General features: G+C 37.1%; 1 long non-coding RNA gene across 1 annotated transcript; it reads left to right on the plus strand.

Moving 5' to 3' along the window:
• Positions 1 to 2,314: 2,314 nt before the first annotated feature.
• LOC130721968 (uncharacterized) lies at positions 2,315 to 3,764 on the plus strand. The gene is made up of 2 exons (XR_009013733.1): positions 2,315 to 3,407; positions 3,503 to 3,764. It is a non-coding gene; the product is annotated as an uncharacterized LOC130721968 (long non-coding RNA).
• Positions 3,765 to 17,001: the final 13,237 nt, after the last annotated feature.

The raw sequence follows: 17,001 nt of genomic DNA on the forward strand, positions 1-17,001 counted from the left end.
ACATGCCCAGACTTTCCACACTTCCAGCACACCAGATTCTTTGCAAGGATCTTCTTCCCATTAGCCCCACCTCCAGTTAGCAATATTGAGCTTGTTGAAGTGCTTTCATCATTTTTCATTCTCCTTTCTTCCGAAATAATTTTAGTTGCAACTTCTTCAAAACTCAAACTTTCCTTCCCATACATCAAAACAAGTTTCAGGTGAACATAGGAAGATGGAAGAGACAAAATAAGCCTTAACGCTTTATCTTCATCAACAATCTCTACTTTGAAAGATTCCAGCTCGGAGATGATATTATTCAAAGTACTAAGATGATCAGATATTTTCGTACCTTCATCCATGCGTAGATTGTGGAATTGCTCTTTTAGCAACAACCGATTTGAGATGCCATTTGCCTGATATAACCCTTCAAGCTTCTCCCAGAGCTCCTTGGCTGATGACAAATTCTGCACATTTGCAAGAACATTCTTTTGCAAACACAGACGAATTGCACTTGCAGCCCTCAAATCTAGTTCCTCCCACTTGTCGGCCTCCATGTTGGAAGTGTTTCCTTTCAGCGCCTTGTGTAATCCTGATTGTATCAGCACATCCTTGACTTGTACTTTCCACAAGCCAAAGTTGATTCTTCCATCAAACTTCTCTATGTCAAACTTCATAGCGCTCGAGTAAGACATAGCTGCTGCAAACTTCTTCTTCAGCACCTCCACAATATCACACTTCTTTTCTGGTGTGGAAGATCAGATAATTCTGCAACCACAGAGCGTACTAAGAATTGTGATATCTAATAGAACCGAAGCTCTTGATACCACTGTTGGGAAACAACAGAGCTGAAGAAAAATAAAACACAATCACAACACAAGAAAATTACGTGGAAACTCCAAAACCGGAGAAAAAACCACGATCGTTGTCTAAACCGACAACCAGAGAAATATCACTATGTGAAAATTGTTACAACACATAGACTTCTCTCACTCTCAACCCAATGCCCCAGTACAACCACACTCTCACAAAGCAAATATTAAACTAAGTCAGATATAAGCTTAAAGTGCTACTGACTGGTGCATCTAAAAACAAAGAACCTAGGTCCAATATATAGCCTTGGTCTCCCCCTTGTTTCACCACACTAAGCGATGTGGGACTTCTCCAATAGCTAATTTTTAACCTCCTTCTTTATTTTAGAAACTTGGGCAATGTGGGACTTGACAATCAACCCCAACAGTTGGTTCTCCGGTGAATGAAAATCGATTGAGTTTTTATAGCAACCATGGTGACCGACCAATTTACAGATATTCAAGCTCAGATAGAGGGGCAATTATGGTGCAAATCCTAATAGGAAGGAGATCAAGCAACTGCCCTTCGCAATCTTCTAGTACAAATCGGTAGTAGCAAATCTTCATCTGAATCTCCGGAAGATAATTACGACTGTGGAAGATTTTGATTTTGGCAGCTGTTGATTCCAGGGAAGATCGTTCTTGTGTGACGAGGTGGTCCAGCGGGCGATGAGGCTAGAGATGGTGGAGGGCTCGACGGAGGAGCCAGCTTTCCAAACCGGTGCAGTCTGCGAGTAATTGGTTTATCTTATCACATCATCTATGTATTTCTTTATATTTTTTTTATCCTACTCGTGTGGTTTGTTTTGTTTAAAAAGAGAGAAGAGACAATAAGTAGATAAAAATATGTGAGAAATATAGTAGGTTTTAAGTTTATTTGTCATAATAAGAAGAGAAGAAAAAAAATGAAGTGATTTGACTTCTCACTTTCTTTGTTTAGTTGAATGGAGAGTGTAATTGAAACTTTAATATATTAAGGGATAAATATGACAATGGTCCCAGAACTATGAACAGAAGTTGGTTTTGGTCCTTCACCGGCGTAACTTCCGGAAATAGTCCCTTCTATGCGGTGAACCACCGTGCCAAAAATGGTCATACCAAAGCGGAGGGACAATTTCCCGAAAGTTAGGTCTGCGATGAACCAAAACCAGCTTTCGCTCATAGTTCAAGGATCATTTTCATATTCATCTCATATATTAATTTTGTGTAAAAACACATTGTTATATGTTACAAAATGCATGTTAAAGAAATGTAAGAATGGAGTGATAAATGATAACGCTAGTGCTAGCCACTTTGGAAGAGCGAGAGAACTGACATTGACATTGACGGGTTGCAAAACACAGGCGCCACGCGCATAACAAATTCTGTGTTGTCTTGTATGCTTATTGCTATCGAAAGCGATTCAAAGACCTGCCTCACTGATATCATGCCCCCTCACTCTTTATGCACACATTCTCTATAAAAAAAGTATAAAAAGTTTGTTTTGTCATTTGTGTGTGGGTGGGTCCATTAAATGTGGAGAGAAAGAAAGAAGTTTGAGAATATATATACTCATCAAACACACAGCCACAGAGAGTACTAGTTCATTAATGGTGAAAAAAATCTTTGAAAGTGTTGACGTCGGACATAGTAGTCCATATCTATGTTTGACCGTTAGTCCCTAGGACGGAAAAGTGACCTGGTCACTTAAATTGACACATGGCTGATCCACGTGGCAGCCATGTAATATATAATAATAATAAATATTAAAAAAAAAAACTAACCCTAAATTACTCTTCATCATCTCACCGTCTTCATCATCTCATCAACACCACACCAGAACCAACATGAATCAGCACCACCATCTCCCTTCGCCGTCAAGCCCGATCATTCCACCATCGCTTCCCCTCCATCCAAATCGCACCACCACTGTATCTCCCCTCCTCCTGGATCACGCCGCGTAGCCACTACCTCTCCCTGGCCTAATCGCGCCGCCACCTTCATCACCACGACCTTAATCGCGCTCAGCCACCCCCTCTCTTCCCAAATCAATCCCCTTCACCACCGATCTGAAGTTTTTCTCACCAAACACTGAAAACTCAACAGATCAGGTGCGGTATTCTGATTTCATCACATCGGTTTCCTCTTCATGAAATCGACTAGGAGGTGAGATCCAGTAAGGATTTCGACCTAGCGGCATGATGTATCGGATCTGGTACAGGTGCAAGCTTGTTGGTTTCTGGGGATTTCTGGGTATTTTGAAGTTGTTGGTTGTTGAAGGTCTGCTCCTCCATTCTTTGGATCTGGTACAGAAGAAAGATCACGAGTTGAAGAGAGGGTTAGGGTTTGTTATATTGTTCTAGTACAGAAGAAATACCCAGAAGTGACTCCTTTCTCTTTCTGCGGTTTGGATCTCCATTTTATGCTAAAGTTTGGAACTTTGGAACTCTGAATATGGATTGCCCTTGGTGTTTTTGGTCTCTGTGCTGCGTTAAGCTATTTGAAGATAACTTTGATAGGGGGCTACTTGGGCATATGAGTTTGGCTCACAATCAATGGTTTGAGGATCTTAATCCTCCTCGTCAGATGCTAGTGGAGGTAGTGACTGATGGTTTATAAAATTTTAAAATTGTTTGTCCTTAATATATTTTCATGATAAATCTTTAATTTGTTTGTTTGGTTACTCTTGACAGATGCTTTGTGAGGAACGGGGTTTCTTTCTGGAAATGGGTTTAGTTTTTGTTAGATGGTGGGTGCATTTTTCTGGGTTATGAAGATGGATGATAGTGCAATTGGGGTTTCATCTTGTGTTATATTCTGGTTTGGATTTGAGATGAAAGTTTCATCTGGGTTTGGGTTTTGTGTTTCACGTTGAAAGATCTTGCTCTTTCATGGACAAGAATATCATAAAACCATTCAAAGTTTCATCTTTAAATAATGCATACATGTTAATCAGGGCACTTCCAACAAATGGATAATCTTCAAATCCCGCTTTCATGATATAAGAATGGACCTGTTTTCCTATATCAAGTGCTTTTATTTCTGCACAAGCCTGAGTAACACTAATTAAGGTGAATTGACTAGCTTTTGATTATAGAAGCATATCACCAAAGATCCCCATATAATAGTAGTCCAAGAAAATTCATTTCGTATTTTCTGGGTTCAACTATTGATTGAAACTTACCAGTGTTGTATAATGGCTTGTACCAGTTTGAATGAAAAAGTTAATTCATTTCGTATTTTGTGGGCTGAAGATGAAGATGGAGAGGATAATGATGGCTATGAAAGTTCATGTTGCTGAGAAGAAAGAAAGAAAGAGGATGGATTCAGGATAATTGTTTGATTTTTTTTTTTAGGTTTTTTTTAAATATTTTTTAATTGATTTTTTTCAACCTTAGGGACTAAATTGATAATGTCGGGGACCAAATTGAAACCCACGTGACACATAACTTGACACATGGACATTTTCTGTCCCAAGGACTAACGGTCAAACATAGATAGGGACTACAATGACCGACGTCAACACTTTTAGGGATTTTTTAATGCTGGAGAAGCTGATGAATATGAAGATGAAGAACATAGATGAAGAGAAATTCAGGAACTATTTAATTTGCATTTTATTTATTAAAATATGTAAATAATTAGGAAATCTTAATTTTATTTTAATTTAATGAGAAAAGAAAAAAATCCAGCGAGGCTCATTAATTGACGTGGCAAGGTTCACATCAGTTGGTGGAGCTCCGGCGTTGACCCAACCGGCCGGAAGGACCAAAACCAATCGTTTTGCCAAAAACTGGGGACCAATCCCCACCTTTACTCCGGCGATGGACTAAAGCCATATTTATGACAAAGGTTGGGGACCAAAAACTGGATTAAGCCTTAATATAATGCACTAAAAATATGTAAGTATTTGTGCAAGTTTTGGATGCCAACAACTTATTGGAGTAGTCTTTTTTAAAAAACTTATTGCAGTAGTAGTCACATTGAAATAATCAGGGTGATCCGATCCGACAAAGTCCAATTAAATTATTATGTGCGTGTTTAAATTTAGGTGAAAAACAATGAGAAATTAATATTATAATAGACAACCTCAAAAACTAAGAAATTTACTGTTATTTTAGCTCTAACATGACATATATTATTGACTTGAACTATGACAAGGGTTAAAATGGAAAATCTTGATTTGGTTATACAGCTAGAAATGAGTTTGGGATGAAAGCTAAGTGTTTACGTGAAAAATAAGCAAATACTTTTTTTTAATATAAACATACATATTTTTTGGTCAAAATATAAACATACAATTAAAAGAGCAATTTAGGGACTTGGATAAAGATCCTTTTGGGCTCTTTAAATTCATTGGTTTTCTAGGTGTCTTTTCTTATGCATTTTCAAAGCCCAAAACAAGCTTGTGTAGTGACCAAAAAGAAAATGAATTCAGGATTCAAGATAAAGTTGTCTTTTAGTGGTCTAATCAGACTCAACTGCACGAGTTCAATCAACATTAAAGAAGAACAAACAAGTTACATACGAGTAAACCAGAGAATTGTTTAATCGTTGCGGTGGAATGTTACTGCTCATTAACACCACACCGATCTATATTGATTAACTAACTCTCCAAGGATTCCGGAAGTGTATACTTTCACATCAATAGAATGCTAATCACAAGACAAGCAAGATACATGGTGATTGAACGTACTTGACCAAATCCACCAACATGTAAAACATGCTTAAGATATTTTATAAATGAAAAAGAGGGAACAACACGTGAAAAGATCACCTATCCAAGCAATTAATCATACAAATCTCCATTTGTCTATTTATCCTTGGTCTTTTATCTGCTAAGATATTTTATAAATGAAAAAGTTTTTTTGGTTACAATTTATGAACAACTTTAGTTAAATAAAATGAAAATAAAATTCATTGGAAACGGAAATGGATTAAATCTAAAAATCAATTTAGCTTACATACATATGTTATCTTAAAAGATTTTATAATAAAAAAATTAATTACCATTATAAGATAAATGTAATAGAATATCATAAAACCATTCAAAGTTTCATCTTTAAATAATGCATACATGTTAATCAGGGCACTTCCAACAAATGGATAATCTTCAAATCCCGCTTTCATGATATAAGAATGGACCTGTTTTCCTATATCAAGTGCTTTTATTTCTGCACAAGCCTGAGTAACACTAATTAAGGTGAATTGACTAGCTTTTGATTATAGAAGCATATCACCAAAGATCCCCATATAATAGTAGTCCAAGAAAATTCATTTCGTATTTTCTGGGTTCAGCTATTGATTGAAACTTACCAGTGTTGTATAATGGCTTGTACCAGTTTGAATGAAAAAGTTAATTCATTTCGTATTTTGTGGGCTGAAGATGAAGATGGGGAGGATAATGATGGCTATGAAGGTTCATGTTGCTGAGAAGAAAGAAAGAAAGAGGATGGATTCAGGATAATTGTTTGATTTTTTTTTTTAGGTTTTTTTTAAATATTTTTTAATTGATTTTTTTCAACCTTAGGGACTAAATTGATAATGTCGGGGACCAAATTGAAACCCACGTGACACATAACTTGACACATGGACATTTTCTGTCCCAAGGACTAACGGTCAAACATAGATAGGGACTACAATGACCGACGTCAACACTTTTAGGGATTTTTTAATGCTGGAGAAGCTGATGAATATGAAGATGAAGAACATAGATGAAGAGAAATTCAGGAACTATTTAATTTGTATTTTATTTATTAAAATATGTAAATAATTAGGAAGTCTTAATTTTATTTTAATTTAATGAGAAAAGAAACAAATCCAGCGAGGCTCATTAATTGACGTGGCAAGGTTCACATCAGTTGGCGGAGCTCCGGCGTTGACCCAACCGGCCGGAAGGACCAAAACCAATCGTTTTGCCAAAAACTGGGGACCAATCCCCACCTTTACTCCGGCGATGGACTAAAGCCATATTTATGACAAAGGTTGGGGACCAAAAACTGGATTAAGCCTTAATATATTGCACTAAAAATATGTAAGTATTTGTGCAAGTTTTGGATGTCAACAACTTATTGGAGTAGTCTTTTTTAAAAAACTTATTGCAGTAGTAGTCACATTGAAATAATCAGGGTGATCCGATCCGACAAAGTCCAATTAAATTATTATGTGCGTGTTTAAATTTAGGTGAAAAACAATGAGAAATTAATATTATAATAGACAACCTCAAAAACTAAGAAATTTACTGTTATTTTAGCTCTAACATGACATATATTATTGACTTGAACTATGACAAGGGTTAAAATGGAAAATCTTGATTTGGTTATACAGCTAGAAATGAGTTTGGGATGAAAGCTAAGTGTTTACGTGAAAAATAAGCAAATACTTTTTTTTAATATAAACATACATATTTTTTGGTCAAAATATAAACATACAATTAAAAGAGCAATTTAGGGACTTGGATAAAGATCCTTTTGGGCTCTTTAAATTCATTGGTTTTCTTGGTGTCTTTTCTTATGCATTTTCAAAGCCCAAAACAAGCTTGTGTAGTGACCAAAAAGAAAATGAATTCAGAATTCAAGATAAAGTTGTCTTTTAGTGGTCTAATCAGACTCAACTGCACGAGTTCAATCAACATTAAAGAAGAACAAACAAGTTACATACGAGTAAACCAGAGAATTGTTTAATCGTTGCGGTGGAATGTTACTGCTCATTAACACCACACCGATCTATATTGATTAACTAACTCTCCAAGGATTCCGGAAGTGTATACTTTCACATCAATAGAATGCTAATCACAAGACAAGCAAGATACATGGTGATTGAACGTACTTGACCAAATCCACCAACATGTAAAACATGCTTAAGATATTTTATAAATGAAAAAGAGGGAACAACACGTGAAAAGATCACCTATCCAAGCAATTAATCATACAAATCTCCATTTGTCTATTTATCCTTGGTCTTTTATCTGCTAAGATATTTTATAAATGAAAAAGTTTTTTTGGTTACAATTTATGAACAACTTTAGTTAAATAAAATGAAAATAAAATTCATTGGAAACGGAAATGGATTAAATCTAAAAATCAATTTAGCTTACTACATATGTTATCTTAAAAGATTTTATAATAAAAATTAATTACCATTATAAGATAAATGTAATAGGTTACACTTGATAGCCAAAAGACTACTAGCATTGAAGAACTATAGATGACTAAGGTTATTTTGAGAGTGGTTTAGAACTAATTAAATTCAATGAAGTAAAATATCCAAATTAACAAACATCAAGTAAACATAGCAAAAAAAAACAAAATATAGATCCATCTAGTAAATGTAGCCAGAAAATCCATACCAAGCTATAGATCCATCAGGTAAACGTAGCAATAAAATCCAAACAAAGCTATAGATCCATCCGGTAAACGTAGCAAGAAAATCCAAACAAAGCTATAGACAATCTAGTAAACGTAGCAAGAAAATCCAAATGAAGCTAAGTAAGTAAACAAAGCTCAGTAAGTAAACAATACTACATAAGTCCATGTAACGATCATATACGTCATCCTGCACTCCATCCATATATGTCATCTATCATCAGCCATATGCATGAGTAGCTAGAGAGTACCTGGAAAAAGTTATAAGAATTATAATTTTAAGTTGACTTTTTATTACTTAAATAAAGCCAACATAAAATATTTTAAAAATAAAATAGTCAAACTAATACATAAGTAATACCCATTCAAGAAGCCCTTTTTACAGTTTATTCACTAACATAAGTATTTTCTTAATTAAAAGTGGTGGTGTTTGAGTAGCATTTTCTAAAACAACACATGCATATCACTAGATTATTTATTTCATCACTGATCAGTTTATATCACTAGTATATTTCCATTTCCATTTTCTTGCAAATTAAACGTAATAGCGTTTCTCTCCGGCTTTTTTTTTATAAGCCAAAGAATATATTGAAATGAAGCACAAGGGGTACTTCAACCCAATACAGAAAAGAGGAAAAAGAGAGTACAACTAAAATACAATTGACAAACCTACTTGAAAATAAAATAGCACAGGATAAACGTCCAAGAGGACCCCCAAAATAAAAGACATACTAATACAGATAGACACAATACAACCATGAAGTAGTCCAGCTCAATCAACCCCATATTTAGCAAGGAGCATCCAAGATTCATGTGCACAGAAAGCTACCAAGAAGTCAGAGACATGGAATATGTGACACCTCGCTAGCCAAATCCCATGATAATGAAGGTCTGATAAGGAATACATTACCCATGTCCCAATAATCATAAGAATAGTACCCTTGACTGATATAAAATGCTACCACCCAACTCTGCCATCCAGACCATGTTGCTATAGCTCGTAGTGCCATTCTTCTCATCCAAGTGACAAAATACACATGGCCGGATTTTGGACACCGTACGTTTTAACTTTTGATCATCAGGATTCAGGAAATCAACGGACGAGGATTTCTCTGCAACACAGCATCTCTCACCGACTCTCTCTCTAGCTCTCACCCCTCCCTTTCTCTTCTCTCACATCACCTCGCTTGCTCTCTAATCATCGCGCGACTCTCTTTCTCTCTCACATTGCCTCGCTTTCTCTCTCAACACCGCGCACAACTCTCTTTCTCTCACATCGCCTCGCTTTCTCTCTCATCACCGCGTGCGACTCTCTCTCTCTCTCATTGCCTCCCTTTCTCTCTGATCACATCGCGCGCGACTCTCTTTCTCACCTCGCTTTCTCTCTCATCGCTGCACGACTCTCTTTCTCTCACATCGCCTAGCTTTCTCTCATCACCGCGCGAGACTCTCTTGAGCAAATGAACGGAAAAATCAGAAAATCGCTTACCTAAGCTAACGATGAGCTTGTACGCAACCTCTCCTCAAAACTTGAGTCGCCCAGATGAGCCCACAGACCGGGCAGATTCTGACCGGCGGTGGTTGCACGATAGGTTGGGGATGGTTCGCCGCCGCCTTCCTGGCCCTCGCCTCCGCTGCTTGATCCTCATTCCTTTGACGGCATCGCTGTGCTCGCGCAGTCGTCAGGTAGCGACGGTCACAACCGGGCCAAATACAGTCGATGTAAACCGGGAGCGCGTCACCAAGAGCTCGACCGCCGAGTTGCGTGTTGCAACGGCGCGCCTTCGCGGAACCAGTGCTCGACATCTGCAAAGGAACGGAGAGAGATCGAATGTCAGAGGTGAAATAAACGGAGACAAAACAAGCGAGAGTCTGACGAATTGCTACCGTGGGAAATGGGAATGGAAATCGCACAGAGCAGAGCAGAGAGGGATAGGAAAGTGCTGAGTGAGACAGTTAGAGAGAGTGCTGCTCTATGGGGACAGTTAAAGGGTGAGATGAAGGTCTGCTCCTCCATTCTTTGGATCTAGTACATAAGAAAGATCACGATTTGAAGAGAGGGTTAGGTTTGTTCTTTGGTTCTAGTATAGAAGAAATACCCAGAAGTGACTCCTTTCTCTTTCTGCGGTTTGGATCTCCATTTTATGCTAAAGTTTGGAACTTTGGAACTCTGAATATGGATTGCCCTTGGTGTTTTTGGTCTCTGTGATGCGTCAAGCTCTTTGAAGATAACTTTGACAGGGGGCTACTTGGGCATATGAGTTTGGCTCACAATCAATGGTTTGAGGATCTTAATCCTCCTCGTCAGATGCTAGTGGAGGTAGTGACTGATGGTTTATAAAATTTTAAAATTGTTTGTCCTTAATATATTTTCATGATAAATCTTTAATTTGTTTGTTTGGTTACTCTTGACAGATGCTTTGTGAGGAACGAGGTTTCTTTCTGGAAATGGGTTTAGTTTTTGTTAGATGGTGGGTGCATTTTTCTGGGTTATGAAGATGGATGATAGTGCAATTGGGGTTTCATCTTGTGTTCAATTCTGGTTTGGATTTGAGATGAAAATTTCATCTGGGTTTGGGTTTTGTGTTTCACGTTGAAAGATCTTGCTCTTTCATGGACAAGAATATCATGAAAGCATTCAAAGTTTCATCTTTAAATAACGCATACATGTTAATCAGGGCACTTCTAACAAATGGATAATCTTCAAATTCCGCTTTCATGATATAAGAATGGACCTGTTTTCCTATATCAAGTGCTTTTATTTCTGCCCAAGCCTGAGTAACACTAATTAAGGTGAATTGACTAGCTTTTGAATATAGAATCATATCACCAAAGATCCCCATATAATAGTAGTCCAAGAAAATTCATTTCGTATTTTCTGGGTTCAGCTATTGATTGAAACTTACCAGTGTTGTGTAATGGCTTGTACCAGTTTGAATGAAAAAGTTAATTAATTTCGTATTTTGTGGGCTGAAGATGAAGATGGAGAGGATAATGATGGCTATGAAGGTTCATGTTGCTGGGAAGAAAGAAAGAAAGAGGATGGATTCAGGATAATTGCTTGATATTTTTTTTTTAGTTTTTTTTAGGTTTTTTTAAAATATTTTTTAATTGATTTTTTTCAACCTTAGGGACTAAATTGATAATGTCGGGAACCAAATTGAAACCCACGTGGCACATAACTTGACACATGGGCATTTTCTGTCCCAAAAACTAACGACCAAACATAGATAGGGACTACTATGACCGACGTCAACACTTTCAGGGATTTTTTTCACTATTAATGATTTCTAGGGACTACTATGAACGGCGCCTACTTTCTTAGGGACCAAAATGGTGATTCACTCTAATTCATTCCATTTGTTTTTCCCATTGTCCCGGAATCACATCATTAAATTCAATGTTTTTTAGGGGCAAATTCAATGTTTAGTTACATGCATTATCTTTTTTTTTTCTTTTTTATAAAATAGTTACTTGCATTATCTATGACTAACTTGCATTATCTATTTGGTTTAATTTCTATGCAATGGTGGTGTAAATTTTTTTTACACCGTCAACCAATTAGATTTTAAGGATGTGAGAAAATCTCTCTTTTTATTTAATTTCATTAATTGACGTGACACATCCTTAAAATCTGATTGGTTAACGGTGTAAAAAAACTTTACACCGTCGGTGCAACATCCTTTTTCTCACATCCTTAAAATATGACGTGAGATGTTAGATGCATGACTAATCTCTTTTCCTTACAATACTCACTAGTCATTAATGATATATTAACAAAAATTCTACAGCTAGCTGTATGTTCAAATCTAAAATTTTAGCTCATACTAGTTATGTTACATATGAATTATCCACTTAGGTTTTATTTGGTTCGAAAAAAAAGGAAAGAATGGAAAGGAAAAGGAAAGAAAAAAAGAGGAAAGTGGACTAGTTTTGTAGGTTTGTTTGATTTAAAAGAAAGGAAAGGAAAAAATGAGCGAAAAATGTGTATATATGAAATGAATTAAATAACTTGAGTTGAATATATTTTGTATAGTAAAAAATATATTTTATATTTGAACATAAATTAAACCGTATATGAAAGCCAACAATCAAAATAGATATTACCCAAGTTGCGAAAGAAGAAAAGAGATGCTATAAGCTTAGCACTGTTTCGATCTGTTATTTAATTTATTTGGAAATGCTTCTGATTGCGCAACAGTCATTTAAATTAAAATTAGGCGCATTCCACATTTGCCTTCTTCAACAAGAGGAAAACATTTTACGGTGGGGCACACTAAAATGCATCCCTTCCTTCCTTTGCTTCTTCAAACCAAATGACAGAAAACATACATTTTTATTCATTTTCCCTCTTTCTCCTTTTCTTTCCTCCATACCAAACGACACCTTAAAAAAACATAATTTATTTTTATATGTGTTCACTTAAATTTTTTAAAGTGAATTAATTGATTTTTTTCAAATAATATCTTTGTGAGATCAATACATACGAAGAGATTGGTGGGGCGCCGTTCTTGGTGAAGGCAACAGCGATGACGGACGACCTCAACCTTGCATGGAATTGAGGTCATTGTCAAGCCATTTGTGAAACGCATTACAAGAACCTAGTTGATGCTCTTGAGCATGCGGATGATGTGAATCTTCATACGAATAGTGGTGCAACAAATTTTGGAACTGTTGCCTCGTACCTAGAGGTGAGTGTAGTTTGGATTCCCCAAGAAAATTGTGTGGCGGATCGACTTGCTAGGAAAGGGGCTTGTAGCCCACCGGCTGCCATTAGGTCTCAATTTAAAGTTCGCTTTAGGGCACACTTACAGTTGGGCCGGCCCTGCAGGAAAAACCCCCTTGAAAAAACCTGGTGAAGGAAAAAGAGTACATGAATTCAGTAATCAATATGAAATCTCCAAGGAGGACTATACGAAAAAACACATAGGATAAAATATCAAAATTCTCGCTGTCTAAAAGAGGTGCCTTCAAACCATTGTAGCATTCAAAAAATGATGCCTTCACATCCAAACTTTTGAATTATATCTAACATAAGAGGGCTCAAACTTTTGAAAAGCGTGTGTTTGATTCTGTTCTCATTCAACTCAAGTTAATGGAGCTCAATTGCTTCTATAATATTTCTTGCCTGGAAAGCATGATTTGCCTTCTCAGACATGTTAACCAATTGAAATCAGAAAATCAAATATTCCGAAAGACAACAAAACTTTACACATTTTGTATTTGCTATGCTTACTAATACTACACAAGTATTTACAAACTAAGTCTATCTCCCATCAAAAAAGCACGCTAAGAGCAGCTAGAATATGTCTTAAACTTAATTACCTGAGTATTGTAAGAGCCACAAAATCCACATTTGTGATACAACCTGACTTAACAGACAAGAAATTTACAATTTGGTCTAGGGCTGTTTCACCCTAGACACTTCCTCTTCCCTTTACGTTCTTCAAAGTCATTATTTGAAACTCTTAGAAAGCTAGAAGAATCAACTATTAATTCAATACCACCACAGATATTAAACCCCATCCATTTTCAGTTATTTTTGTGTGTAGTAGAAGCTCCCATTATAGCCTACCCAACTAGAGCTACATTTTTAATTTGTTGGTATGATAACATATCAAGTTAACAACAATTTGGCTACTCGATCATCTTAATTACATAAATTTGGGGCTAACATGATTCTATACTTTCTTAACACCACCTTTGACTAGTCAGCTTTTTCATATACATACATAAGGCTTAAATATGTTGGAGACCCCTCTAAAATAGAGCTACTTTGGTTTAGGCCCCTACAAAATATTTTTTTGGGAATACATCCCTATTTGGAAAATAGTATGGAGGGATAATCCCTCGCCGTTACAAGAATCGTTAGTTTTCTAACAGAGATCGACGTGACAGCCACATCATCAGGTCATGTCATCAATGTTGCCAAGTAAGCACATGAGCAAAAGTTTAAAATATACAATTGAGACAAATTTCTTTCAGACTCGTAAGATTAGTGAAAAAATGTTATTTAGTGAAAAAATATACAAGATATAAACCATAAATTCTTTTTTCCGACTCGTAAGATTAGTGAAAAATGTTATTTAAGGTAAAAAATATATCAAAAATCTAAAAATTGAAAAAATGAGAAATAAATTTTCAAAATCATTAACATAACTCAATAAATTTTAATATTCAGGTATATAAATTAGTTTAATCTTTATTTTCTTCGGGATGTATATTGCTGATAAAACATTTTAAATTATGTATCAAAATTTTGTTTTGCCCCCTTGCAATTTTTCTCCAAGTTCCGCCACTGAGCACATGAGCAAATGTTTAAAATAAGAAAATATGTAACCAGGATTCCAACACAAGACCTGCAACTTAAATTAAAGAAACCTTACCACAAGACCTGTGATCGAATCCTGGTTAATTTTTTTTTTTAATTTAAACTTTTGCTCATGTGCTTACTTGGCAACGTTAATGATGTGGCCTGATGATGTGGCTACCACGTCATCCTCTATTAGAAAACTAACAATTCTTGTAACGGTGGAGAGCTTATCCCTCCATATTATTTTCCAAATAGGGGTGTATTCCCAAAAAAATATTTTATAGGGGCCTAAACCAAAGTATGCATATTTTAGAGGGACCTCCAACATATTTAAACCACATACATAATAATGAAACAAAAATAGATTTCTATGCAAATGCAACCGCACCTCGACTCTCTCTCTCTCTCAGGCTTTCTCACCGGCGGCCCCTCTCTCTCACCTTACCGCTCTTTCTCACCGGCCCCTCTATCTCACCTCGCCTTTCTCTCTCACCGCTCTTACTGATCTCACCCCCTCTCACCTCGCAACTCTTTCTCCCACTTCTCTCTGATAACCTCGAGTACTCTTTCTTACACCTCACCACTCACCTCGCCCTCTTTCTCACACCTCGATTCTCCTTCTCTCACCTCGATCGCCTCTCTTTCTCTCACCGCGAGTCTCTCATCAACCATTCGCAGCAAAATGAGAGTAATAGAGAAAATCGTACCTGCAGATAACGATGTTCCTAAGTGCATCGTTTCTTGAGAGCACTAGTAGCCTAGATGAGTCCACAGATGGGGCACACTCTGGCCGGCGGTGGTTGCGCGGTCGCTTTGCGACGGTTCGCCGCCGCATCCCTGGGCGTGGCCTTCGCTGCCGCTGCTTGGTGCTCGTGCCTGGCACGACACTTCTCAGCTCGCTCCGCAGCAACGTAGCAACGTCCACAACCATTCCAAGCGCAGTGGAAGTAGACCAGCAGTGCTTCCCCAAGAGCACGGTCGTCGCGTCGCGTGTTGTGGCGGCACCTCTTTGAGGATCCTGTACTCCGTCGGTTCGCCATCTGCGACCATAACAGAGAGAAAATATTAGAGGAAAAACCAGAATTAGACAAGGGAGGGAGAGTGATTAGACAAGCGAGATAGAGAGAGGGTGTTGCTCAGGGGAATGCTACCTTCGTCGAAATTGTAGTGGTTCAGTGAAGTGACAGAGAGAGTGTGATGAAAAGATGAAAAATGTGTTTTCTCGATGGGATAGTTAACATGGCAAGTGATATATAAATATATAGTAAAATGCACGTGGACACGCGTATTGCGTTGTTTGGGTGCGATTGAGTGAGCGAGTGATTTTGTGAGTGAGGGATGAGTGAATTTATTTGTTAGACAGACCACTTTCTCTTTCAAAATTAGCTTGGTTGCCTTGCATGTAATCATGCAAAATTAGCCATTAATTAAACTTTTCTGACTCTAAAACTTTGCTTTTTGGGATAAATCAGAACTTGATGTTGTGCTAGACAAAGGAAAGACAGTGATTAGACAAGCTAGAGAGAGTGTTGCTCAGGGAAATGCTACCTTCGTCGGAATTGCAGTGGTTCAGTGAAGTGGCATAGAGAGTGTGATGAAAAGATGAAAAACGTGTTTTCTCGATGGGATAGTTGACAGGACAAGTGATATATAAATATATAGTAACATGCAAGGGACACGCGTATTGTGTTGTTTGGGTGAAGGTGTGTGAGAGAGCGTGATTGATATTGTGCGAGTGAGTGAGCGAGTGATTGTGAGTGAGTGATGAGTGAATTTGTTTGTTAGACATACCACTTTTTCTCTCAAAATTAGCTTGGTTGCCTTGCATGTAATCATGCAAAATTAGCCATTAATTAAAACTTTCTTTCTCTAAAACTTTGCTTTTGGGGATAAATCATAACTTGATGTTGTGCTAGATCAGGGAGAGACAGTGATTAGACTAGCGAGATAGAGAGTGTTGCTCAGGGAAATGCTACCTTCTTCAGAATTCCAGTGGTTCAGTGAAGTGACAGAGAGAATGTGATGAAAAGTGTGTTTTCTTGATGGGATAGTTAACAGGGTAAGTGATATATAAATATATAGTAAAATGCAAGGGGACACGCGTATTGCGTTGTTTGGGTGAAGGTGTGTGAGAGAGCGTGATTGATATTGTGCGAGTGAGTGAGCGAGTGATTGTGAGTGAGTGATGAGTGAATTTGTTTGTTAGACAGAGCACTTTTTCTCTCAAAATTAGCTTGGTTGCCTTGCATATAATCATGCAAAATTAGCCATTAATTAAAACTTTCTCTCTCTAAAACTTTGCTTTTAGGGATAAATCATAACTTGATGTTGTGCCAGACAAGGGAGAGACAGTGATTAGACAAGCGAGATAGAGAGTGTTGCTCAGGGAAATGCTACCTTCGCCGGAATTGCAGTGGTTCAGTGAAGTGACAGAGATTGTGTGATGAAAAGTGTGTTTTCTTGATGGGATAGTTAACAGGGTAAGTGATATATAAATATATAGTAAAATGCAAGG

This window comes from Lotus japonicus, chromosome 6 (genome assembly GCF_012489685.1).
Source record: "Lotus japonicus ecotype B-129 chromosome 6, LjGifu_v1.2".
Classification (NCBI taxonomy): domain Eukaryota; kingdom Viridiplantae; phylum Streptophyta; class Magnoliopsida; order Fabales; family Fabaceae; genus Lotus; species Lotus japonicus.